Source organism: Mixophyes fleayi, chromosome 7 (assembly GCF_038048845.1).
Source record: "Mixophyes fleayi isolate aMixFle1 chromosome 7, aMixFle1.hap1, whole genome shotgun sequence".
NCBI classification, from domain to species: Eukaryota; Metazoa; Chordata; class Amphibia; order Anura; family Limnodynastidae; genus Mixophyes; species Mixophyes fleayi.
Genome location: NC_134408.1, coordinates 147468288 through 147493797, shown reverse-complemented (window position 1 = coordinate 147493797; position 25510 = coordinate 147468288). Strand labels below are relative to the sequence as shown.

General features: G+C 41.0%; 1 long non-coding RNA gene across 1 annotated transcript in view; it reads left to right on the top strand.

The window, feature by feature from the left end:
* The window catches only part of LOC142097095 (uncharacterized), a 44133-nt gene that overhangs the window by 6268 nt on the left and 12355 nt on the right, over positions 1 to 25510 (top strand). The window contains exon 2 of the long non-coding RNA XR_012678123.1: positions 2730 to 2910. This is a non-coding gene — a long non-coding RNA (uncharacterized LOC142097095). The remainder of the gene's footprint in view (positions 1 to 2729; positions 2911 to 25510) is intronic.

Sequence of the window (25510 nt, the reverse complement as noted above, 5' to 3'; positions counted from 1 at the left end):
TACACTACTGATCTCTCCAACGTAACGCTAGCCATCAGGGCTGGTAATGGAAATTCAAAGGATGCCATACTGTCTTTTTTTAATCTAAGCTATTAATGACATTGGTCACGCCACCGAAGCAGCGTTGCTGTCTTGTACATTTATATAAAGGATTTAATATGTATTACATGTCCCTAAAGGATAAATATAAATACAGCCAAACCAAGGAGAGATAAGTACACAGTGCTAGAGATTAAAGAACCCAACCCACAGAATAGAGACACACGATAGAATAACCGGTAGGCGCTATTTTCGAGAGCGCCCCCACCAAGTGAATGGAGGATGACTAATTTTAAATATCTCTTACACAGAACGACCGCAGGGATGAAAATATAAGTCAGATGACTGTGTTGCAGACTCCACAACAGAACGGGCCAAAGTAAAAATAAACTAAAAGATAAGAAGGTCTATGCAGACAGACACATAGAACAGGAGTTCGGATGAACTATTTATGTCCTGTCATTCCAAAGTAATACAAGTTGCCGGGGATGTCTAATGTCCCATCAAAGTTCTGACCTTATATTTCAAGTCTGACCTCTGAAATCTTTAGGTCTCTACGTAGCATGTTAAGGACTGTTAATGGGTTCCTCCTAGATCCCTTGAAACAGTACGTGTATGTTTTAATGAACATTGCAAGGCTTCTCTCTGTTATAATGTCATCCCAGAAATAGTGCTGACCGAAACCCAGTTTAGGGAGTAAAGTAATTAAGGCATTCCTAAGAAGAAAAAAAAAGAGTCCAAACTCAGAACTAAGTTTACGTCAGCATCCGTATTTCCAACGAAAACTAGAACATTTTATATAAGATGTTTGTGAATAGTGCAAATAATACCTGTGCAATAGAACTCAAGTGCTTGGTGCCAATTTTGCTGCCTTAGGCTTTATGATTGATTATATTCTAACTAGAGATGCTCACTGACCCCCGTGAACTGGTTTTGGTTTTGGATTAGCTTCATGTTTTGGTTTTGGTTTTGGCAAAACTGCCCTCATGTGTTTTGGTTTTGGATTTTTTAGAAAAAAAACTAAAATATTCTAAAATCACATATTTTTGCTCTTTTTTTGTTCCTACATTATTATTAATCTCAATAACACTAATTTCAAGTCATTTGCAGTCAATTTAGACCACCTCACAGATCACAATATTATTTTCATACACTTTCGGACAAATACTGCAGCGACCTGGCTGGATGGTAAGCGACAGAGCAATGACACAAACACACAGCAGTTCCTAGCACATCTAGGACACATTGGCACACAGCAGTGGCAGAAAAGAAAAATGGTGCAAGATGGAATTGTCCTTGGGTCTGACCTCTCTCCCACCCACTGTCATGTTGGATCTTAAAATGAAATCCAAAAATCGCGAGATCCGACGACATAATGATGATATTTTGCCTCGCTTTCGATTCCAAGTGCGCGTGACAGTACAGAGGCGACTCAGCTCGGATCCCCTAAGTTCGGGTGTGTTCGGTTCTCCAGGAACCGAGCCTGAGCATCTCTAATTCTAATTAATAATAGAGAAAAAGTAATGAACTGTTTTAGATCAATACTAATATACGTCTTTGATTACTATTCTGCAATTCCCTATTAAGGTCATTTAGATCGTTCTGCTCCGTTTTAAAGGTTCGATCTGAATTTCCCCTCATATAAGGCTCGAATTTGAACCGCATGGCGCAGGAGAGATAGATAGCGCTAGGACCATATTCACCGGCATGAAGTAAGCAGTCACCAGTGAGCGTATTTCAAAATGTCCAAATTAAAAGTATATTGGCCTGCACTGGGTATCTGGAAAACCTGGCATTTGCCAGAGGACTGGTGCATGGGAGAATCTCAGCTGGCAGCTTGTGCATTAAAAATGCACAAGCAGCTCTCACTGTAATAGGGAGACATTGTTGTGCAGATAGACTGAAAGTACTGGGAACCACCCAGGGATTGATGGACGACACTGTGCTATCATTAGCTAAACCAAGTTTGTTTTTTGTTTAATTTTTGACACCCTCTTCTATGCTAAGAGTGCCAAGACTACTTTATTAGTGTCACAACAGCATTGAATGTATGGATGTACCTGTTTGGTGTTTCCGGATACAAAATAACTCCTTCTAAAAAGTAAAAGTGGAGATGTTGCCCATAGCAACCAATCAGAATCTAGCTATCATTTATCTAGTACATTCTACAGAATGATGACCAGAATCTGATTGGCTGCTATAAGCAACACCTCCACCTTCCCTTTTTCGAATGTTTGATACATTTACCCCATGATGCTAAGTAATTTAGTCTTACTTTTCCAAGAAAATACCTTAGCTCTACTTTTTTTTCGGAAGTAAATTTTTAGCTGTAACATTTTAGTGTGTTGTTATTCCGCATTACTTGTGAAAACGTGAGAGATTTAAAAAATATATATAAAAAGTCCCTTTAATATTTTTTAACTCTACAGCTTCTTCTTTAAAGAGCCGACAATACCAAGCAGCGCAAAATGCTCACAAATTACAATGAAACTTTTATTTCCCTATCCGAGCGTTCCGACTGATCCCATAACTTTCTAACAATTTGCCAGAAACACCCTAATTGCAAGATCTTAAGATACAAAGCATGTCATTTAGAGATACTGTACTGTTCCTCTGGGTTAATAATTGCTTTGCAAAAAAATTGACTTTTTAATAATGTTTTCCCATGTTGTTTGCTTCTCCCGTTGCAGTGAGAAGGCAGCGAGCTTATCCTTGGAACGGATCCATTTTTGGAGTTTAATAATGTAATCTATGTCATCCATCTCAGCAGCTATTAATTATCTTGCTGTAAATACTTTGCATGTGATATCACTTGTTGAAGAGAGGAGCAAAGTCTCTGAGAGCACGGTATGGTGGCGCTTCATCTGCAAGGTAACCATTTAATTCTTAATGATGTTATTTCTGGAGCGGTGGACAAACGCTGCACAATGACTGCACTCCAGATGGTCCCAGCACATTGAACCCCATGTTTAGGCTGAATGATGTGGCACATACCTTATCTCGAGCCAAGGTAAATTCATACTGAATGCCTGGTTCATATCCTGCTTGTTAAGGATGTGACAGCTGAATGCTGGAGTTAAGAATTCCAGAGATTGTTTTCAATGTCAGGTTGAGAAAGAGAGAGACGGGGTCTTGTTAAGAACTGCAATGAATTGGGGAACTATTAACGTTGCAGCAATTAAAAAGGATCCGAGTGATTTCCTGCTGTATTTTCTAACATTAGTGTCAGGAAAAGGGACAGACTGACAGCCAGGGAACCAGTCAAAGTGAACTTAGCAGCCTTTAGTTTAGTTGCTGTACTTACAAGGCCTGGGCAGAGGGGTAGGCAAAAAAGGCAGAGAAATTGGGTTTTGGGGGTTTGCAAGTCCAGCACTGAATATAATCAGTGGTGGACGAGCTTTGGGGTATCAATAGGGGAACTGTGTATTCAATTTCAACTCTATCCCTGACCATTATTCGCAATGATTGTTACCTGCACAATGTGTCTTTGGTAGTGAAAGCAAGAGATTGCACTTGGAATATTCTTGGAGGCTTAGAGGGATGAGCTCTGCCTTGTTTGTCAACACACCTTGTTCTGTCACTATGTATTCATGGATTTAGTGTATGCATTGATTTATTTGTGCACTTACAAGGATCTGAAATGCGATAATTGCGAAGCCATTGCTCATTCAGTGGCTCAAAAAAAGTCCTCCGCTGTTTTGAGGGCCGAGTGAGGGTCTCGGATGGGGGGACACAGTACAGCCGCGCTGCTTGCACAGCCTGCCGTTCCTCTATTGCCCCTATACACCCCCCCTTCTCAGTGCCCCTGCTGTTCTGTGCCACCATATTGATGCTGCCCGCCTACTGATTTATTACCCTATGAGTTGTAGCAAGATCTATTTAGTTATATCACTACATTATATTACTCCTGGTTTGTTCATTTTGCTGAGGGAAAGTTCCTAAATAAAGTTTTGTCAGAACACCAGTTTCAGGTGAATTCATTTCTATCTTACACTGTGTCTCTATTACTAGTCTGAGTTATACAAGCGGCAGCCATTTTAATGGAGACCAAAATGCCCCGAGGCCTATGAAAATAGCTCCGCCATTGTGTCTTCTGCATTGGAGACATATTTGATTGCGACAATGGGTCACTAAGTTGTGAGTTAGACTGAGCAGTGTGAAGAAGTGTCGGTATGGCATACTGTTGTATACTGGTTCACTTTGACCACTGGTCCACACAAGTTTTCCACTTGGCCATACCCATTATTGGGATCCAAAAAGGACTTAAAAAAAAAAAAAAAATTGGGACTGTTGGTATGCACTTACCCTATATTGTATACATGAAAATTGTATACATGAAAAAGTACAATAAGCCCAACATGATACAGTTCCATAATACAATAAGGCTCATTTGTATGCAAAACACCATTTACAATTAGCTTTTAAACCTTCTAGAAAGGAAAACTGGAGTTGTTGTCCATAGCAACCAATCAGATTCTAGCTCTCATTCTTTAGAATGCACTTGATAAATGATAGCTAGCATCTGATTGGTTGCTATGGGCAACACCTCCACTTTTCCTTTTTAGAATGTTTGATACATTTACCCCCCTAGAGTCAATAATGTAAATTTCTCGGCCTTGCAAACACCGTCCCTTTTATCAAGGGACCGTGCACAAAACTATTACATAAAACAAGTTCTGTTTTGAGTCTTTGAAAACAGACCTCTGACAAACGGATGTTATTTAGGGTGGGGTCCTGCTTTTTTTTTTTTTTTTCTTTTCATATCTTTGTTTTACTTGGAAATCAAATTAAGAAAATACAAAACTGAAGTTCTAAAGTGTCTCCTCAGCCCTGGTGATTAAATGCCTGAGTTTTGTTATTTGTTTGCACGGCCCAGCCAAGATTTTAGACACTCCATTTAACACAGCCGTCGACTTCCGAGGTCGAACATAAATTCTCTGTCCTAAAAAACAGGTTTCAGGCGAATGTTTTGACTGTGAAAAACAAGGAACCTGTTCTATTTAAAATATTTAAACAACGTGAACTGGAGTTTTATAGACACCCTGATAAATTCTTGCAAATTCCAATAATTACAGAGCAACTCAATGTCCTCCTATTACACTATATATATATATATATATATATATATATATATATATATATATATATATATATATATTGTGGCAATGGGAGTGTTTTTCCACAGGCCTCTCAGAGTGGAATTAGCTATGGTGTTAACTGTCTGCAGATAAAAGGCTGTAAACCAAGTTATATACAGGTGTAGCACTGTGCTTAAGTTCAGTTATGTACAGGTCAGAGACATGTGGTAAAGTAAATGTAAAATGTGATTTGTTAATATGCTGTTAAGCGTTTGTATCCACAGCTAGCAGCAGGGCTGATAGGGGTGACTGTACTGAATAGGTGTTACAGAACACCTGCGAGAACTTCCTTTAAAGACAAGGTGGGAGTGTCGCCTGTCAGTCATCCAAACCTGTGGGAGGAGACATGGGTATTTAATCCTGAGTTGTGCTCTTGTTAGAGGTGACTGATGCTGAACTAGTTGGCCAGTCAGTAGTGAGCTGGTCTGTGTCTAGTTAGTGTTTAGGGTCCCCAGGAGGTGCAGGCAAAAGGTAGTTGCTTGCTGGTGTCATCCTGACAGAAAAACTGTTATTTATTGTGATGCAAACAATAAATATATTTGATTTAAAACAAGAAGTTTTCTGACAAAAGTACCATGAGAAGGGTGCGGTTTTGTTACAATATATATATATATATATATATATATATATATATATATATATATATATATATATATATATATATATATGTGTGTATGTATGATTAAACCTATTCATATGGACCTGTATGTACAGCTTGCACTTTTTTTTCTATGCTTTTCCAGGATGAACGAGGCACTGTGAAAAAAAGTAATTTTCTCAAGTCTAATTAAATCACTTTAAAGGGCAACTAAACTTAAACGACAGGTTGACCTACTATGGCTAGACACAATGAAATATTCACAAATATAAAGGTACAGGCTCTCAGTACAGAAGAGAGAAGTAGGAAGAACTTGATATCTATGTTTTGAATTGTATGGCATGCTGTGATTTGTAGTTCCACAACAGATGGAGTTTCATAGGTTGCCTACATCTGCCCTAGTGCTATATTTTTAATCATTTTAAAACATGGAACTAGGTTTACTACCTGTTACCATCCCCAATCTATTGCCACTTATAAAGAGGGAGAACTAAAGCACTGATCACACATAACGCAGGTCTTCTATCGCTGCCGCTTATCACAATTTAGCTGGAGAAGCTTGTAAAAAAATAAATGAATAAATAAAAAATGTTAAAAAAACTATTCAGAAAATATCTTTAAAAATCAATAATTGTCTAGTGGTTATGATTTTAAAAATGCTTAATTTAAATAAATAAATAAAGCAAATCTTTTTTTTCATTCTATGTATTCTGCTATCACCATCCTGGGCTGGCGTGAGCGAAGGGATGGATTGCGGTGGTACGAATGATGTTTGCTAACCCTAGAGTTCTGCACTCCTGTGTTTCTTCCACATGTTACTTCTCAGAAATCTCCACATTAGTGATGTTGAACAAGAGGCCGTCTGACATCCAGCAGTCAGCTGTGACGCAGCACTGTCTGCTGAACGCTAGGTCAGCTCTCGGCTGCACTTCTATCCAGAGATCAGCCGTTTCATCACCATCAGCAGACAGCAGTTCTATTTTCTGCTCTCTCATACGTGCCCATTAGCAAGATGCTTGGCACAGTCTGAGAGCTGAACTGGCATATCCGTCCGTGTGGAAATAACGCGACCCCCTGCTAGAGGAATGACATCTTTTCTCACCATTCCCGATAGTCACTTTTTTACGTCCCTTTGTGATTTAAATTGCAGACATGTTCTCTATACCGTTAGCTTTACCTGCTGCGGTTTGGAAAATCAGGGGCTGTGTAATCTTTAATGTTGATATTAAAGCATAGTTGCCAACTGTCCCTATTTCCTTTGGACAGTCCCAGTTTTTAATTGTTTGTCCATGAAAATATCCCTATTCTTCAGTACAGGTGAACTGCACATAACAACTCTTTTTATTATTCTTACTCTCTGGAAATTAGTGCCCCGGGGTCCACCGGGAAAGCATCACTTTTTAGGTGATTAAATGCATCAGAGCAGCAAAGTCTGACTGAAAATAGGGATCCCCATAGGGAACAGAACGTTACCAGTAGAGATGGGCGAATAGTTTTGATTTTGAAATTCAGCCAAATACGTTCCTGATTCGCCAATAATTGGCTGGATAAATAATGCTCACTGGAGGATTCCACCAATCACAGTGCATGGAACGTAAAGGAGCCAATCAGCAAGCATCAACAAATGTCACATGACAATAGTCTTATAAAAGGAGTTTACAGCCTCTTGCAGGGGCAAACGCCAGTGGGCGTGACCAGCATGCATGGGGGCGTTGCTATAATTTTAGACAGTGCTTGGCTGCTCTCCAACTCTCCCTTTCCCCATAATATACATGGGCAATGCTGTGTGCACTACTGTTAGGTGCACGCAGCTCTCTCTTTTCGAGCAGAGCCGTGTGAAGTGGGGGCAGGGTCCAGCCACCTCAATTATACAGTGCCCCAGGCTTGGAGGGGGGTTTCCGGGCACTAGGAAAACCCCCTCGGTTTGCCTATACCCTGGATTGTATTACAGGACAATGTCTGTGGATGCTCTGGGACTATTAGTAATGCAGACTACTGTATATTGCTGTGCAGCACCAGCTACGTAGCTGTGTAAATAATGTCACCTGCTTAATTTATCTATTCTTTTCTTTTATATTACATATTTTACAACAGCACTACAACACTATTGCTGCAAAAAATCAATTGCTTTCTGCACTTGCACCCAGGGGAAATATAACGGGTAATTCCCTGCAAACACACAAGATGGTCTCAGCCGATACGTTCAGTTAATATGCTCTGGCGCAAAACAAAAAATAAATTCCGTAATTACCATTAGCTCCATTAGCTTTATAGGGGTATAAAAACAAATATACAGTGATCTCAATTGGTGTATTTGTTAATACGCACTGACTGGCACAAAAAAACATTACGCCCCTGCAGTGTCATAGCCACACCCCCTTTGTGCCATGACCAGTGTCCCACTGCCAGAGACCAGACATGTTGGGAGCTATGCTGTAGTTCCGCCACAGTGTAGCGTCAATTCAATGTCATGCAAATCCAGTAAATTAGTTGAAATGCTACAAACAGAAATTTGGCAAATTACTTGTCACATCTAAACGGGAGTTGGTGGTTACACATTGCAGAGAATCTGACGAACTCTTCTGTCATTCAAACAGCAAGAAAAGGAAATACGTCAAAGAAAATTTAGCAAACTACTGTCAGTATTACCCAAGTTGCGGGCCTAGACTTTTTTAAAATGTGTGTGTTGGTACTTTGTTAAAACAGCGTGACTCCCAATGAGCCTAGACTAAATTGCAATTGTCATCGCTGTTTCTCCTACACTGGGTGCATTGGCCAACTCTTTAGTATGGATAAAAGTGGACTTTTAAGAAAACATTTAGCTGAAATAAAAAATTGTCCATTTGCCTGTAAGTCACCATCGTGAAGACGTATGGGGTGATGCAATGCATGATGGGATGTATTCACTGTATGAAACAAGGGTTCCTCATACATAGAAGCCAGTACACAGGTGCCGAACAAATACCCCATTCCATGGACAATGAGATTGTGTGAGGATTGAGTCTGGGCTAATACTGGCCCGGAGATCTAGAGTTATAATACCAAGTTTCGTGACTTATCGTTACACTATTTGTCCAATTCCTTCAAAACACCGTCAGACTCAGTGAATTAATTAACTCCCCTGAATATTACGGTCACATAACCTAAGCAGTGAGAACCATTTGCCCCTTTGCATCTTTCTGCATTACTCATCCCAATATATTCTGGGGGCACCCCCCCCCCACCCCTCCTCACCAGCACCACCCCGGCCCCTACCCCATTCTGTTAAACTTCATACTGAGTTTTTTGTTTAATTGATGTTATTTTATATAACCTCAGATTTTGCAACTCTGCTTATTGTATAATTTTGTATTGTTGCATTCTCTGTTTCAGTGTCTCTGTGGGTTTGTTAAGCGATATATTTTGTGGTGATACGTCAAAAAAAAGTCTTACCTTATTGCCGAAGATTTATAAATAGTCCCATTCTCCCATCACACTAAATATTCTTTCTGACATAGAACAATAAGGAAAATAAAAGTCTAGAATTCAAACTTTGCTGGTTCTGACCAAAGGACCAATCCTTTGGTCAGAATCCTGTTAGTCATTGAGTTATTGGGGCTGTCAAGGTGGCTCAGTGGTTAGCACCTCTGCCTCACAGCACTGGGGTCATGAGTTTGATTCCCGACCATGGCCTTCTCTGTGTGGAGTTTGTATGTTCTCCCCGTGTTTGCGTGGGTTTCCTCCGGGTGCTCCTGTTTCCTCCAACACTCCAAAAACATACTGATAGGTTAATTGGCTGCTATCAAATTGACCTTCGGCTGTGTGTCTGTGTGTATGTTAGGGAATTTAGACTGTAAGCCCCAATGGGGCAGGAATTGATGTGAGTGAGTTCTCTGTACAGCGCTGCAGAATTAGTGGCGCTATATAAATAGAAGGTGACGATGATGATGATTCAGGTTTCTGATCGGCAAGGACATAAAGGCATTTCATGTAGGACTCCACAACACAGCCAGGTATAGAGTATGGGGTAACATAGTGTGAGTATAGTTGGGGTATCTGGTTTACATGACATACATAACACTGTGCTGTCACGTCATGCTGTCACGTCGTGCTGATGACCTCTATTCAGGAAACTTGATATATTTTTTTATTACTAAGGTTGATTTTTATGTCATGCTTTATCTATTAAATTTTATGGAGTCACAACATGGCATTTAGTTAATTAATGTGCTAAAGAAAAGTTTACAACTGTACTATTGTCCATTTATTTTATATGTACATATATCCAGCTATCTTTGCTTCTCTAAGTGGATAAGCAAAAAATGCTGTTATTCACATAGAAAAAGGGCAACTTAGTGATGTCCTGTACGTGTGCTCCCAGCAAATCATCACAAGCAGCAAATATTTGCCAAACCAGAGCACTGTTGTGATCTGTCGGCAGAACACAGTGTATAGCGATGACAATATCCTAAGATACTGTATTCTCCGTATGATTCCCAGGGCAAAATACGTAGGTAAATCCAAAATAAAAAAAATTGTGTATGTCTACTTATAGAAGGAGAACAAGGATGTCGTGTAGTGTGTCCATCGTCCTTGAAATACTATTAGGGAGGATTCACTTTTATACCTAATATCTCCGTCAAGCGACAGAAAATAAGAACACGCTGCTTAGAAATATATCCCCAGACAGCACTGGGAACTCTATCTTCAAATAACTGTATATTTTATTTTTCCCATAACAAGCGCTGTTCACTGCGGTCATCACCTCCCACAAATGCTCACTCTGTTCCTGACTCTAACGGTCATTTGCAACCCCCCCTCAAAAAAAGTGATTTTGCAGTAAGAACATTTTCTTACAATCCCTGTGCTCAGTGATCATAAAGGTCCTTACATCCATCTTACATGTGCATGGTCCATTCAAGCAGATGATTTGTGCCACAATCTGCAGATGTTTGATGGCGACAAATGCACAAGAAATTGCGTATAGAATCCAAATCAAAACATGCGCCGTCAGGTCCGACAAAATGCCAAGCAGGATAAAAACTGGGACAGTCACAGAAAATAGTCACATGACGTCACAGACCGGCTTAAGCCCTACAGATGTTCATAAATCATCCTCAGTATTTGGGCAGCATGGTGGCTCAGTGGTTATCACTTCTGCCTCACAGCACTGGGGTCATGAGTTTAATTCCTGACCATGGCCTTACCTGTGTGGAGTTTGTATGTTCTCCCCGTGTTTGCGTGGGTTTCCTCCGGGTGCTCTGGTTTCCTCCTACACTCCAAAAACATACTGGTAGGTTAATTGGCTGCTATCAAATTGATCCTATTGTGTGTGTGTATGTTAGGAATATAGATTGTAAGCTCCAATGGGGCAGGGACTGATGTGAGTGAGTTCTCTGTACAGCGCTGCGGAATCAGTGGCGCTGTACAAATAGATGATGAGTATTTGTTATTCTCACAGTTCCATGAAGGAAACTGTAATGTTTCATTGTCACCCAGCATTACACTGACAATTAAATGCAACTTCTGCCTCCAAGATCTGTAATAAAGGGAAATTGCACCATTCTCAGTGGCAGACCATGACAGACCTCTGTATACCTCCCAACTTCCAACACTGTGTGTGTATATATATATATATATATATATATATATATATATATATAATGTAAGTGACTGGAATGTGATAGTGATACAATGTAGGCAGTAGGAGAAGTGGCGGTATGACATAACACTGTATTGGATTGCATGAACCCATGAGAGCTGATATTTTTGTCGGGTCCCTGAGACACACTGTAAGGGGCCACAGTGACACAGACATATTTGTAAACATCCTATTTCACCAGCAGGGCCCTCTCTCATGTTTGCACCTTCCCCGACAGCCTTGTTCTGTTTCTAGACATGATTGTGGTTTCTGCCGTATGAATTGTTATATCGACTGCAGATCTTTGTGGCGCCTTATAAATAAACGATGAGGAAGATATTAATCCTTCGGGGGCAACTTTGTATTTTAGAGAAAGTTGAATCAAGTGGTATTTTAGGTATAATGGCCTTTTAAACTGCCCTCTTAGAAATGGGAGCTGATTAAAAAGGAAGTTTGGTGCCCGTGATAGGCTGGGATAGGCCGGGATAGGGTGCCCTGGGAGCAGAAAGGTTAATATTTCATGGGAACAAGCAGCTTAAGGATTCCATTATGAGACGCAGCTCCTCAGAGAGATAGACGGCCTCTCGGTTACATACCCAGGCAGCTGACAGGATCACTTGGTGCCAGAATAATGATTTATGGTCATGATAGAAAGCTGTCCAAGAAAATGTGGGACTTCCAAGAAACGTTCTAACTCCATCATCTGCTTCTGATCTCCATTATCTGACATTTTGTATTTAATGTTTCCACAAACAGATCTTTTAATTAATATTTTAACCTCACGGCAGCGGCTAACATGGGTTCCTCTAGCTTATGCACATTGGGCCCAATTCACAGGGAATGATCAACCAATAGGCTGAGCAGGCTGCGGCCTGGGACGCTGACATTTCATATTTTTTCTAGCTTTTCTTTTGTTTTAAATTAAGCACAGGGCCTGTCTGGCATCATCTGGGCTGAACCCACAAAAAAATTCCCCCAGCACACTGCTATAGCCAGCAAAGGAGCTGCCATTTCTACTGTAGATAAGAATGCAAAAGACTTAGTTGCACACATTTGCAATGTATGTTAAAGCCCCCGCCACTCCACGGCGCTATTGCTAATAGGGTGGTCCTAACTCTAAACAGTGAGAGTCCCATATATTTTGGCCATACATATGTGTTTTTAAATTGAGAGCTAACTTACCAAGATGTATCCCAGAAGCCTCCAAACAGTAATTGAGCGCCAGTACTCCCCCTCAGCTACTGACACCAACATGCCTCTCAGACAAATACAGAAGTGGGACGATCCTGGTCTAAAGGGGACGACCTCGACAGTTGCTATACAGACAGGCTGCCGGGAGGGAGGTAAGGAACATGGCACTATGGGTGTATTAGCCTAGGGTTAGCAGAACCCTTAATCATAGTTGCCTACTCTCCCTGGAGATTCCTAATTTTTTGGGAGTTCTCCCGGACTCCCAAGAGAGCAGGCAAACATCCCGGATGCAGCCATCTCCGTTGTTGAAGAAGGTGGGGACGGGGCTAAATGCGACATCGCGGGGGGCGTGACTTAACGGCGCACCACGCGTGGCCACATCCCCTCGACGGACCCCTTCCCGGACAGCTGCCTTCAAAAGTAGGCAAGTATGATTCATTTTCGGAAGCAACATGCTCTCGATTTGAGTTTTAAGAAAAAAAAAACATGGAACTCGCGCATGGTTCCGACCGTATTCAAATCCAAACGTATCTTAAAAAACGTTTCCTATTGAATCCGGGTGTAAGTACGTCCTGCCTAAACGTTACTGACCGTATGTAGACAGACAGTCAGACTGCAGGATACGCTCGATCGCCTGTTCACTAAAAGGTCACATCAGAACACGTAAAAAAAAATGTAAATTCTAAAATAAATGAACAACTCAAAATGTTTTACATTAAGTACATAAATCAGGATGTTATTAATGCAAACCGTTCATACAATCTTTCTTGCAAACACATGTTCTGTGCTATCTAGTGGCACGCAGACATGTAGTTTTTAAAATGATGCAGTCAGTCATCGCTATCATTCGGCACTTAGACCTACCCTGTAGTTGGTGCCAGGATACAGCTGAAACCTGACGAGAAACCCAGGACTTGAATCTTCCGCCCCCTTACTGTACATTGCCTGCATTCATCCGCACCTTCACCCGATCCACCTTTCAAGTCGGAGGCAGTTGTCATTTGCATAAACGTGATTTGCGTTCGTTAGCATATGGTGCACTGCTAAGAATGCGCAAAGCTATTTCATGCAAGATACGGAACGCAAATGGACTTATGGCCGAACATGAATCATCATCATCATCAGTTATTTATATAGCGCCACTAATTCCACAGCTTTGTACAGAGAACTCATTCACGTCAGTCCCTGTCCCATTGGAGCTTACAGTCTAAATTCCCTAATATACACACACACACCGAGAGAGACTAAGGTCAATATAATAGCAGCCAATTAACCTACCAGTATGTTTTTGGAGTGTGGGAGGAAACTAGAGCACCCGGAGGAAACCCATGCAAACATGGGGAGAACATACAAACTCTACACGGATAAGGCCATGGTCAAGAATCAAACTCATGACCCCAGCGCTGTGAGGCAGAAGTGCAGCCCCCTCAGACTCATGTAGTCATACGGTAAAGTCCCGTTCTTCAGTATATGTAATACCTGATATGGTTAATCTCACAGCATCACAGTTTCCAAAAAAAAATATTCTGGATTTAAATAAGACTTTCAGGTAAGGAATGCAATAGAAAAGCCTACAAGTCCTGACAGCTCCTATAATCTACCATTCCATCATTGTCTGAGAGCTCAGTTAAGTGACTTTAAAACAGCAATAATAATTCCAAACTGTGATTTATTTATTTTTTACATAATACATGGGGGTGAGCTCAGGTGTTTTTTAATGCCCCATAAACACCTTTTCTCTCTTTTTTAACATTTGATTAGATGAAAATCAGCTCCGCCCACTTCTCGTAATGCGGGTGATATAAACCTATATACTAGACAGGTGAGCTGCATTGTATCGTGTCCCTGCCAAAAGAAAGCAAGATAAAAATCCACCAGTATAATAAGCTTAAACTTTTGTGGCAACAGTGTGGTTTGGACGGAACGCTCAGATAATTGAGTAATTCTTACGTGAACTTCTTAAAGATTAAATGATCGCTATCTGTGAGTAAAAGAGATACAATGTATCGTGGTAGAATTGTATCCTTTCAACACGTATTTACCGCTGTTTGGCGTTGAATAAGCTGTGCTACAATATATAAAGGCAAAACAGCCCAGCCACGATCTGTGTTTTTTTATTTCTTAGCACTGTATCAAAATAACACACAACTATTTCTCTTTTTTCTTTCTTTCTTTTTTTTTAATTCACGATACACAATACGAGCAACGGCGACGAGCCGTTTACGCTGGTACCTAGACAGGCTTGCCCAGAATTAATAAAGCGCAAAGCCTATATCTATACACCGAGAGGAGAGAGCTGTTTTAGCAAGTTGAGTTCCCCCCCCCCCCGCCTGCAGGCAGCTTGATGAGAAAGGCAGAGGGTGTTAGATAGCGTATCACTATCTATCATACATTTTATTTTGCTTGTGTATGTGGTAATTACTTAGCAACTAAAATCAGGTCCAAAAATATTATGAGAGACTATTAACGCATTCCATTCTTACTGTTCCGGAGTTTTCATGGTCTGTTACAAACTTGCCAGCTTATATTATTCTTTCAAAGCAGATCAGTCACCATGCGTTGGAAACGAGGGCCATTTCTGCCTCCTTTCTCGGCGAACATTCCCAGAGTGATTATATTATTTGGGACTTAACAGTTTTAATGTTATTTGGTTACTGTAAGGGCCTGATTCATTCAGGAACGTAAATGACGGTACGTGCCGTACGTTGCGTTAAATTGCTCTGCGTATGCCCAGATACGAACTATACGCCAGCGAAAGCAAGAACGTCCACTCCATTCTCGGAAATTAAAGACACTTCCGACAGCCTATGATTTGAGGGGCGGAACAGGGAGGAGAGGTGGGTGTGCAGGTAGGCAGTGTACGGTAAGAGCGTGCCAAGGTCAAACATACGCAGGAGCATCCGATTCAAGCTTTGGGGGTCTCTCAGATACGTGTTTTTCAGTTGCATCCCTTGCACCAGCTACAGGCCAGGTGTAAATGATGACTGCTGTGTATACAGATAAAACACATGTTTGTAGTCAACTGTAAAATTGCATTTTATGTACAGTAGACATTAATAACATCCTGATAAACGTATTTCATGCTTGATGTTTTGTCATTAATGACTGTATTATTAGCAGATAGCAATAATTGCACTGGCAGGATATGCACCTGGTTGTCTTCTTGATCAGCGAATATTTGCAGCAGGTAAGTAATGCCCCTAACAGGCATATTTGCTTATTTCTGCATGAGCCACATTTGTGTGAACACTTTTCGGTCCGTCTCTCACCGCCTCCTTAAGCGCAATCATGTGAAAGTGCTAGAATCGCACAGTAGCATATTCGTGTACCCATTTACAGGGCGCAGAGCGACTTCATGCAAGACAAACGGGCGTACGTTGCCCTCTGCAGCAGCCCAATATATTTGCTGGCAATGGTGGGACTTTATTTTGTAAGTAAACGTCTCCTGATTTTATTCTCTTTCATATCAACCTACAATATAATAATATAATAATATAATAATAATAGCCTGTGTCTCACCAGCTGTCCTTGAGCTACACATCGTCAACGTTTATGGATGTAGCACCACTAATTCTGCAGCGCTGTACAGAGAATATCTGTCATTCACATCAGTCCCTGCCCCATTGGAGCTTACAGTCTAAATTTCCAAACACACTCATCAATTTTATCAGCAGCCAATTAACCTACCAGTATGTTTTTGGAGTGTGGGAGGAAACCGGAGCACCTGGAGGAAACCCACGCAAACACGGGGAGAACATATTAAACTCCACACAGATATGGCTCTGGCTGGCATCAAACGCCCTCGTCAGAAATCAAACTCATGACCTCAGTACTGCGAGGTAAAGTGCTAACCACTGAGCCACCGCTAACCACTGAGCCACCGTGCTATCCGATAAAGAATTTATTTGCCTTGCAGTGGTTGGGGTGTGAGTGACTTGGCTGTCTGGAGCAATTTTGTCCATGATTCAAACCCAGAATGATTCCACTTTTACACATCCCGGCATGCTGGAACTTGTAGTTCACTAGAGCTACGCAGATGCTGTTTGCCCTGTTTTACAACATGGCGCACAGCGCTCATTTTTACTTTTTCTCTCTCTGTGCTATGAAAACAAATAATTGATGGATATTTTGTCATATTTTAACCCTTTCTGAAATACTCTTAAGTGAGCAGAGTATTAAGCTGACAATCCAGTATAGTCACTGAAGACACATTGTCAGAGATTATTCTGTTATTTCATTTTCACTTTCAATCCCCGGTAAGAGCCGAGTTTCAGGACATAGTTTTCTTCCTTGATTTAGTTATGACCCAATCTCAGTGACAATAGAGAAGGGAGGAACGTAGGCAGCAGAATTATCTGCAAGTCAGACAAATCGATGTCAAAAGAATGGAGAATAATTCTCTCCGGCATTGTCAGCTACAATGTAAATAATATGCTTAGGAACGCTATCTAACAATACAGACGTGCATTCCAAAAAACATGCAGAGCTCATAAGCTTCCTCCATCGGCCAGCGATACGTCATTCCCAACACAGAGGCGGAAAGTAAGTTCAAGTTGCAGAGGGTCAGTAAATATTTGTTCACTTGTGGATTAGTTGGTCAAACAAATGAAGTCATTGATTTGAAACCATTTACAAACATTAAATCTGTTCTTTCTTTTTCGATTGTACACCCATCTCTTTGTTTCAAGCAAAACAACACCAGCTTTCCCCCTTTCTCCTGTTTGTTATTACAAATGTATTTGGTCGGGACAAACAATGCGCCAGACTGAGGGTGAGGCCAGTTCGTTTTTTAATACTTAAAGGCCCTCTTTTATTAACTGCGCCTTTCTTTCTAGTAGATATTTGCAAACGTCCAAGAGATCAGATTTAGTTCCAACAAAAGACCCCCGCCCGTAGGCACACCTAGGTCTACGTTGATTTTAGGAGGCCGAGATTGTTACAGAAGATTGTTTTTTATGCATTTCATATTTTTGCTCAATTTTAAAGGGGAATTATGTGGAAACTGGTCCCCCGGAAACAAACAGTGTTGCCCACAGCGACCAATCAGATTCTATACAAGGCCGTCAACAAAATTGCACCGACATACATCTCCTCACTTGTCTCAAAATATCTCCCAACTCGACACCTCAGTTCTGCACAAGATCTACGTCTTTCTTCCACTCTCATCACATCCTCCCATTCTCGGTTACAGGACTTTTTTCGGGCTGCACCCACTTTGTGGAATTCCCACCCTCGCACAGTAAGTCTTTCCTCTCAAACCTTCAAGCGTTCTTTGAAAACCCACCTCTTCAGACAAGTTTATAATATTCCTCAACCACCATCTTAATCTCCCCCTATTACCACCCTCTACACAGCTAACACAAGACAACAACCCTCTGACCAACATTGCAACACACACAGCCCACTCAGTACTTTTACCTTTGCATTCTAGCTGGCCCAGTGTGCAATATGATGTAGCACGTGCCCTTGTGTTTCAAACTCCCATTGTCCTATAGATTGTAAGCTTGCGAGCAGGGTTCTCTTACCTCTCTGTCTGTATATATTACCCAGTATTGTCTTATCAATGTTTGTTCCCAATTGTAAAGCGCTACGGAATTTGCTGGCACTATATAAATAAATGTTGATGATGATGATGATGATGATAAAGCAGTTTGGAGAGTAAAACTTAGAGCCTGATTGGCTGTTATGGACAACCCACTGAGTTATAAGGGGACCCGACTAGATGGATAGTACTCATAGGCCTATAGATAAGGAATCTGAGACAAGCAGCACCCTCTACGCCAGTGACGGGCGCTATGTGACCTTCTGACCGCTCACCTGCAGCCCCAGCTCCTTCTGCTTTATTGTCAGATACTGTTGTAGTGTGCAACATGTTTAATATGCCGGCTGATATGTTATTACAGATAGCTGTCTCTTTCTTTGATTAAATGTATTGTTTTCTCTTATTACTGAGAATAAGGGTAACGTGCCGCCCTTTCGAAGGTCATGAAGCCTCCAAAGTTTTTCAGGTCGCCTATCACTGTCTTACATAAATACCGTGGCAGCGTGCAGTGTTGGCACTACGATGAGCAAGACCCTGTTGGCACTGCACTCCATGCAATGGTGCCCGCACGAGTGCAATGAGGATGAAACAAGAGGCTGTGGGTGACTGTGGATAATGGACTGCAGCGCCCCCCCCCCACTCAAAAATGATGCACTTGTGCCCAGTAGCGCCCCGCCACTGCCAGCCTGTAACTGACTTGCGGAGACCAGTATGGAACTAGTTCCCTAATCATGTGACACAGTCCTAGAGGGCAGTTTAAACCTTTACTCTCAGTAAATTACTTATGATGTCGTCATCTTCTAGAAATACTGCGACAGCTCAGTTATACAGAACGCAGCACACATTGAGCAGTAAAGTTAAATAAACAGTTATGATGACAGTAAACATTGCCCCTGTTGACCCCCGGTGTTTACTTAGCAGGCTTCTTGTAGAGGGTGCTCTCACTAACCTGCACGCTCACACACAGTCAGCTGGTTACACCGGGTCACCGGGACAGGCAGCTGGCACAGCCACGCTTACAGTAGCTCATTCCTTTTCTAACCTGTTTTGCAAGTAGCAACACCTTCTAGGTAAACAGCAGTTAGACAAACAAGGAGCGTCTGAAGGTGAAGCCGAGACTGCAGGATCTGGGATTTTTGCCTGGTGAAGCCTGTGTGAAAGTTAAAGTAGAAAATCTAAAAAAATGAAGACAAAGAAAATGACTGTAATGGATTCTATGTGAGACTTGTGTACGGGCGCACTGTCTGCAATTAGGCTACCCACGTGGGTGACTGGAATGGACAGATCCGGCAGTTCTGTGCTTGAGCTGAGCTGATCACAGGGGTCGGGGGGCTAGGTAGATAACCCATACTTGCCAACTCTCCCGGAATGTCCGGGAGACTCACAAATTCCGGGAAGGTCTCCTGGACTCACGGGAGAGTATTGCAGCCTCCCGCATCTGCCTACTTCCTAGTGAAGTGGGGAGAATTAGATCCAAAATTCTGCAATTCTCTGGGAATCGCAGCATTCCCCCTTCCCTGCTGTAAAATGATGTGTTTGCGTCAGTACATCGCGGGGCGGTGCCAAAATAAAACGATTTGATGAGCCCCGCTCCCGGCGCCGACTTCTTGAAATAACCACATGCACAAACCAAAACAAGATTTTCTGCAACCAATCAGATTGTAGCTATCAATTATCAAGTACACTCTAGACATTGAGAGCTAGAATCTGCTATTAGGAAACACCTCCAACTTTCCTTTTTCAGCAGGTTTGATAAATCTACAGCTATAGTCTAAAATGCAATGAGTATGGTCTTCTCACCTAATAATTGCAGCTTCTTCACATAAGTCATAGACTTATTGGTCTAGAAACTGTAAAACTGAACAGTGATACCCAAGAGGAAGGACGAGCAGGGTATTCTCTCAAGTAACAGTGTAACAGTATACAACTAACAGTTTTTGCCAGTAACAGTATGTGCAATCTTCAATCCACAATGACATATACAGCATGTGACGCGTTCTCTTTCCTCTCCAATTCTTCAATAACAGACAATATATTTATAGTTACTGTTGAATAACAGCCCCAATCTCCTGTAAGGTATTCGGCATGTGTACAGTATTCCAAATCTAAGAGAATATGACTTTGCTGTGCAAGTGTCAAAGTGATTTCAGCAGCTTAGTGACCCAGCTATGCTGTTGATGTAACTACCACTAGGTGGCAGCAAATCGCACAGTCATTCATCTCCAAAGTCTCAAGCCAAGTAATGACTGAAAATATCAATATTGCTGTTACCCCTGAGATTACAGGGTGGAGAAAAAATGATGTCTGTCATTCTTTGTGGTATTTTGCAATGTAGAAAGACCATGAAAGTGCATTCCGAAATACATTTATAGTTAGGAAAAAAAACAAATGACGACAATAAATACTTATATTGCATGCGCCATAATCACTGAATTTGGGCTCTGAATTGATTTGTAGATTTCCCCTGTATATGTCAGACTGTTCTGCCATAAAACAATGAATGTTCCAGTTTAGGGTGGTGCCTGCAGCGAGCCCGTGGGTAGTATCTGTTCTGTGTGCTTCTTCCCAGCCGTAGATAACAATTTGCATTCTCATTCTGCACTCAAAGATTCATTTTGGACACACATGGCTGCAACAACAAGTGATTGCTTTAGTTGGGCTGGGGTACAAACTAGAGAAAAACTTTATTAGCATGTCCACCTTCTAAGAGCATTTTCCAAATGTCTTCACCCCCTGAAATAGAATGGGATTGGTATTTTTTTTTTAGAACTGCTATAGTTGGGGGTGAATATCTTTGGGATCTGGGGCTCGAGTAGGGTTTACAATCTGGTGCCAATTTATTAAAAGCCCCAAAAGACTATACAGATTCTACATGGACTGCTAAGCATTTGTCAGGAGAACTTGAACCTTTAATAACATAAATTTAGACTCTGAATCCTGTATTCATTTGAAGCTGTAGGCACTAGTAGACAGTGCATGCCGTATACTAATCATTAAACCTAAGACAGAAATTGTCACTAGATGGAATGTTTTTGAGATATAAGTTTGATCACAAAGGGTATGGCACAGGTTTGCATTAGACATAGTCTACCTGTCTCTAAGCGTATTAAAGGACACTCTCTGTACTTAAAACAGCATAAAAAAACATTATTAATACCCCTTGAAAAAACTGGGAACATTTCCTTTCAAATTTATTGACGTCCACCAATTTTTATCGATATGCCATTTTAGAGATATGAAAATGTATAATAATTTGACATTTAGAGCCATCCATAGTGCACAGAAATGAAACCGATATGAATGTCATATTTTTACTAAGGGACAAAAATGTTACTTATTTCCCTGACTGCCAGCAAGTTTACTGACGAATAGTAAATAAACCATGCATAGGACAGTAGCACACACATACGTGTGAAGCTGGGCATTTGAAGTGCTACTGTGATATGGTAACATTTTGAAAAATGTACCTGTAAAAAAGACAAGATGCCATTAAATTCTGAATCTAATGGTATTTTAGTGCTAATGGTATTTTCAGGAATATCAGACATGCCCATAGTTGTTTACTCTCCCAGAATGTCCAGGAGACTCCTAGAATATTGGGACACCACTCAGATTCCCGGAGGGTTAGGCTGACCTGCAGGACAGGGGAGGATCCAGAGGGGGGGGGGGGGGGGGTGGGGGGTGTTTAAAGCTCCCTTGTGCACACATTACAGAAATGTGCAACATGGTGGCTAAGTGGTTAGCACTTCTGCCTTACTGCACTGGGGTCATGAGTTCGATTCCCAACCATGGCCTTATCTGTGTGGTGTTTGTATGTTCTCCCTCTGTTTGCGTGAGTTTCCTCCGGTGCTCCAGTTTCCTCCCACACTCCAAAAACATACTGGTAGGTTAATTGGCTGCTAACAAATTGACCCTAGTGTGTGTGTGTCTGTGTGTGTGTGTCTGTGTGTGTGTGTGTGTGTGTGTGTGTTAGGGAATTTAGACTGTAAGCTCCAATGGGGCAGGGACTGATGTGAATGATTTCTCTGTACAGCGCTGCGGAATTAGTGGCGCTATATAAATAGAAACAGACGTAGTGAACCTCTAGATTATCAAGGATGAAATGGTCGAGTCTGATCTTTATACAATCTCGATAGACGTGTATATATTACAGCTACGGTACAGACGTCATTTTGTAATTCTTTGTAGACTCACCTTAGATTCTATAGTTACCAAACTTCCGGCCAACTAGGATAGAACATCGTTTCCTGGCTATTATGAGAAAACATGGTTTCCAGAAGCCAAAAAAAAGTATAAAATTGCTCCTAGCTTACCAAATATTTTATTTTGGAACAAAGTATACGCTGTAAATCTGTCACGGTTCCATCCTGACACTCATAAACTCTTAATGCAACTCCTGATGCACCGAGACATGACTTGTATCTTTTAAAAGGCTGTTAAAAGTTTATCAGCCTTTGCTCAGAGTGACAGTTAAGCCCTTTCTCTCTTTCCATCTCTCACTATCAGAATCCCCCTGATCTAATTCCCAGCGTGCAGGAGGTTGATTGAAGGAATGGCATTAAGTGTTGAAAGGAAAAAGCCATGGGTTATTGGCATAGAAAAGGCCAACTGGGGCTTCCTGAAGTCTGCAGCAAATTCACTGACCCAAAAACTTGGACTCTCAGTTACAAATCCCTTAATTGCTTAATGCTGACAAACGGCATTATGGGCTGTTACCAGTGATACATTGTCCTACATAACAAGTCACCAAAGCAGTTAATGTGAGAACAGGCAGCAGAGAGGTTATAAGCTCTTTGTTCCAGCGTGAAGTGCGGACTAAGTGTGTCCTTGTGGAGTTTTCAACCCTTCGTCAAAGAACAGCACATTCAATAAATTGTGTAGCAGCCCTCGCTGCGGGGATCGTGTGAGATTCCAGTCACCAGACAGCAAACTGCTGGGCAAAAACTTTCCATAAGTTCTGGAAAAAAAAAAAAAGTTGCAAAAAACATGTGGTTTTGCTACAAAGTGCAACGGTTTAGCATTAACGTCAACCTGTTGTCTACAGTCTCTCATTCCCAGGGAAAGCACCAGGTCTTAAAGATTTGTCCTTGGAACATTTTGTTCCTAGAAGTGTCATATTTTGATAATTGCGACCAACCGCACAATATAATATCTATTATCCTGTATGCTGAAGGCTATTCTCACTATATGAAAATGGAAAATAAATAATGGCGCTGGGGAGCAAGTGGTAAATCATCTAGAAATAAACCATAATAATGACATATACATAAAATATAAAATGTAAAATTCAGTTTAATGTGACGCAATCACTACATCAAACAAAATATCCCCAAGGGAAATGCATAAAAAGACTGGTGTAGAAGAGAAAAGACTCCTTAGAGACTTAAATGGAGGAACATTGGTAAAAATAAACTGATACCCTACTATATCTAATGTATAGTCACACAGATTTAACTGTATAGGGCTCAAAAAATCATAATGCCCAATCAGAAAAGTATTGGTAAACGTTTCCAATGAGTCAAATAGACCTCCAGAATCGATCAAATAATGAACCAACAGCGAGGAGTGTTCATGTATGGTGATAAATAGTCCTCCGTCCGGGCAACGCTGAACTTCAGAGAAAATTCTCACTCTCTGGATGTAGACCTTACCCACATCTATAGTAAGATAAAACTTCCGTGGGATGTAGATAATAAGTGCGGTGCAGTGAGAATACACGGACTTTGCCCGTTAGATGGTAAAATATATATAATAGTACTCACTGACAGTGAGTCCCCACTGACCAGCGGTCCCCAGAGGGCCTTCCCAGGGCCGGCGGTGAGACCACCCTTTAAAAATGGCCCCTACTTATGGGCCAGTGCTATATGCTTGACTCCCCACGGGCTAAAGTCTGCCAGCCAGGGGTATATGTTATGCTAAAAAACTATAGTGCTATGGATTTTTTTTTAGGGAGGGGGCCCCAAACCAGTATCTTGCTTAGGGCCCCATGAGGTCTAAATCCGGCTCTGCTCACTGTTCTTGCCGCGTCGTGTATTCAACAGGTCTCTGTACAGATCGTGTAGGTGCACCTACTAAATCAGTTGTCCGGAAACGGCTGCAGTAAACAACGTTCCTCCTCCTTTTTTTAGTTCCTTTCTCCGCAATGCATATAGGAGAGTCTAGATTCTCAGAAAGTATCCCGGATGACTGGTAGCTGACGCGTTTCGTCCCTAGGGCGGGACTTTTTCAAAGCTTACTCTGCAATACTTTGACCTGTCTTAAATAGGAACTGAGACAGTCAAGGTAATTAGGACCAGCATCGCATAATCACTAGCAAACTATCCATGTTCCAATATAAATTCGGAGTCATCTCCTCCAATGTATCATCACCTATTCAAAATTATAAAAATAAATTAACATATACATATGTATACAAATAACTCATATTCTTAACTTATCTCATATTAAAATAAATATAAGAATAAAAAAAGAAATAAAGTTAAACTAAATAATACAGCCAATCAGATGGCAGTTATTCAATAGGAGATACCTTCTAAAAATATAATAACATTGAGAACATACAGAATGGATACAAAATTAATAAACAATATATAATAAATAAAATATAAAAATAGACATGGTATACATGTAAATAAATATATATATATATATATATATATATATATATATATATATATATGTATATATGTGCATATGCACACATGCATACACAAATACCTATAAGCATGAGGACCTATATAAAGAGGAATTTGGGGAGGGGAGGGAAGACAAAAGCAAAGGACGGGGGTTGACAAGTTATGAAGAATATAACAATTGGCATAGATCCCACTCGGGATCCTATGCCCAGATCTATCTAACCCCAAATGTGGACAATATGTGCAGTGTAAAAAACAAAACAGAACTGAGGGGCTCAATAAATCATTCTAGGCTCTGGTAGTCTAAAGCTTCATTCAGTCCCTTAGGTTTAAGGGTTCCTAGTTTGAAGATCCAAGCTGATTCACTATATGAGAGATATGTATACGTGAAATGCCAAAATCTCCATTGAAAGATAACTCTAATTTCTGCCCCTGGTGAGGGGAGCTGCTGTAACTGAATATGGAGGGGCCTCGTGTTTACTTAATCATTTGTATCTTTGTTGTGCAAATTGCGCATGTCTCTATACAATAAAGGCTTACGCCTATGTCTGTATGTCACATCTTACACTTAATGGGCCTGATTCATTAAGGAAAGTAAAGCAAAACAAATTGAGTAACTTTGCACCTTGGCAAAACCATGTTACATTGGCGGGGGAGGTCAATTTAAAATGTGATGACAGATTTATAGTTGGGGAAGGACATGTCCTAAATCAACTTTAAATTTAAGTCTAAAAATAAAATATCAAG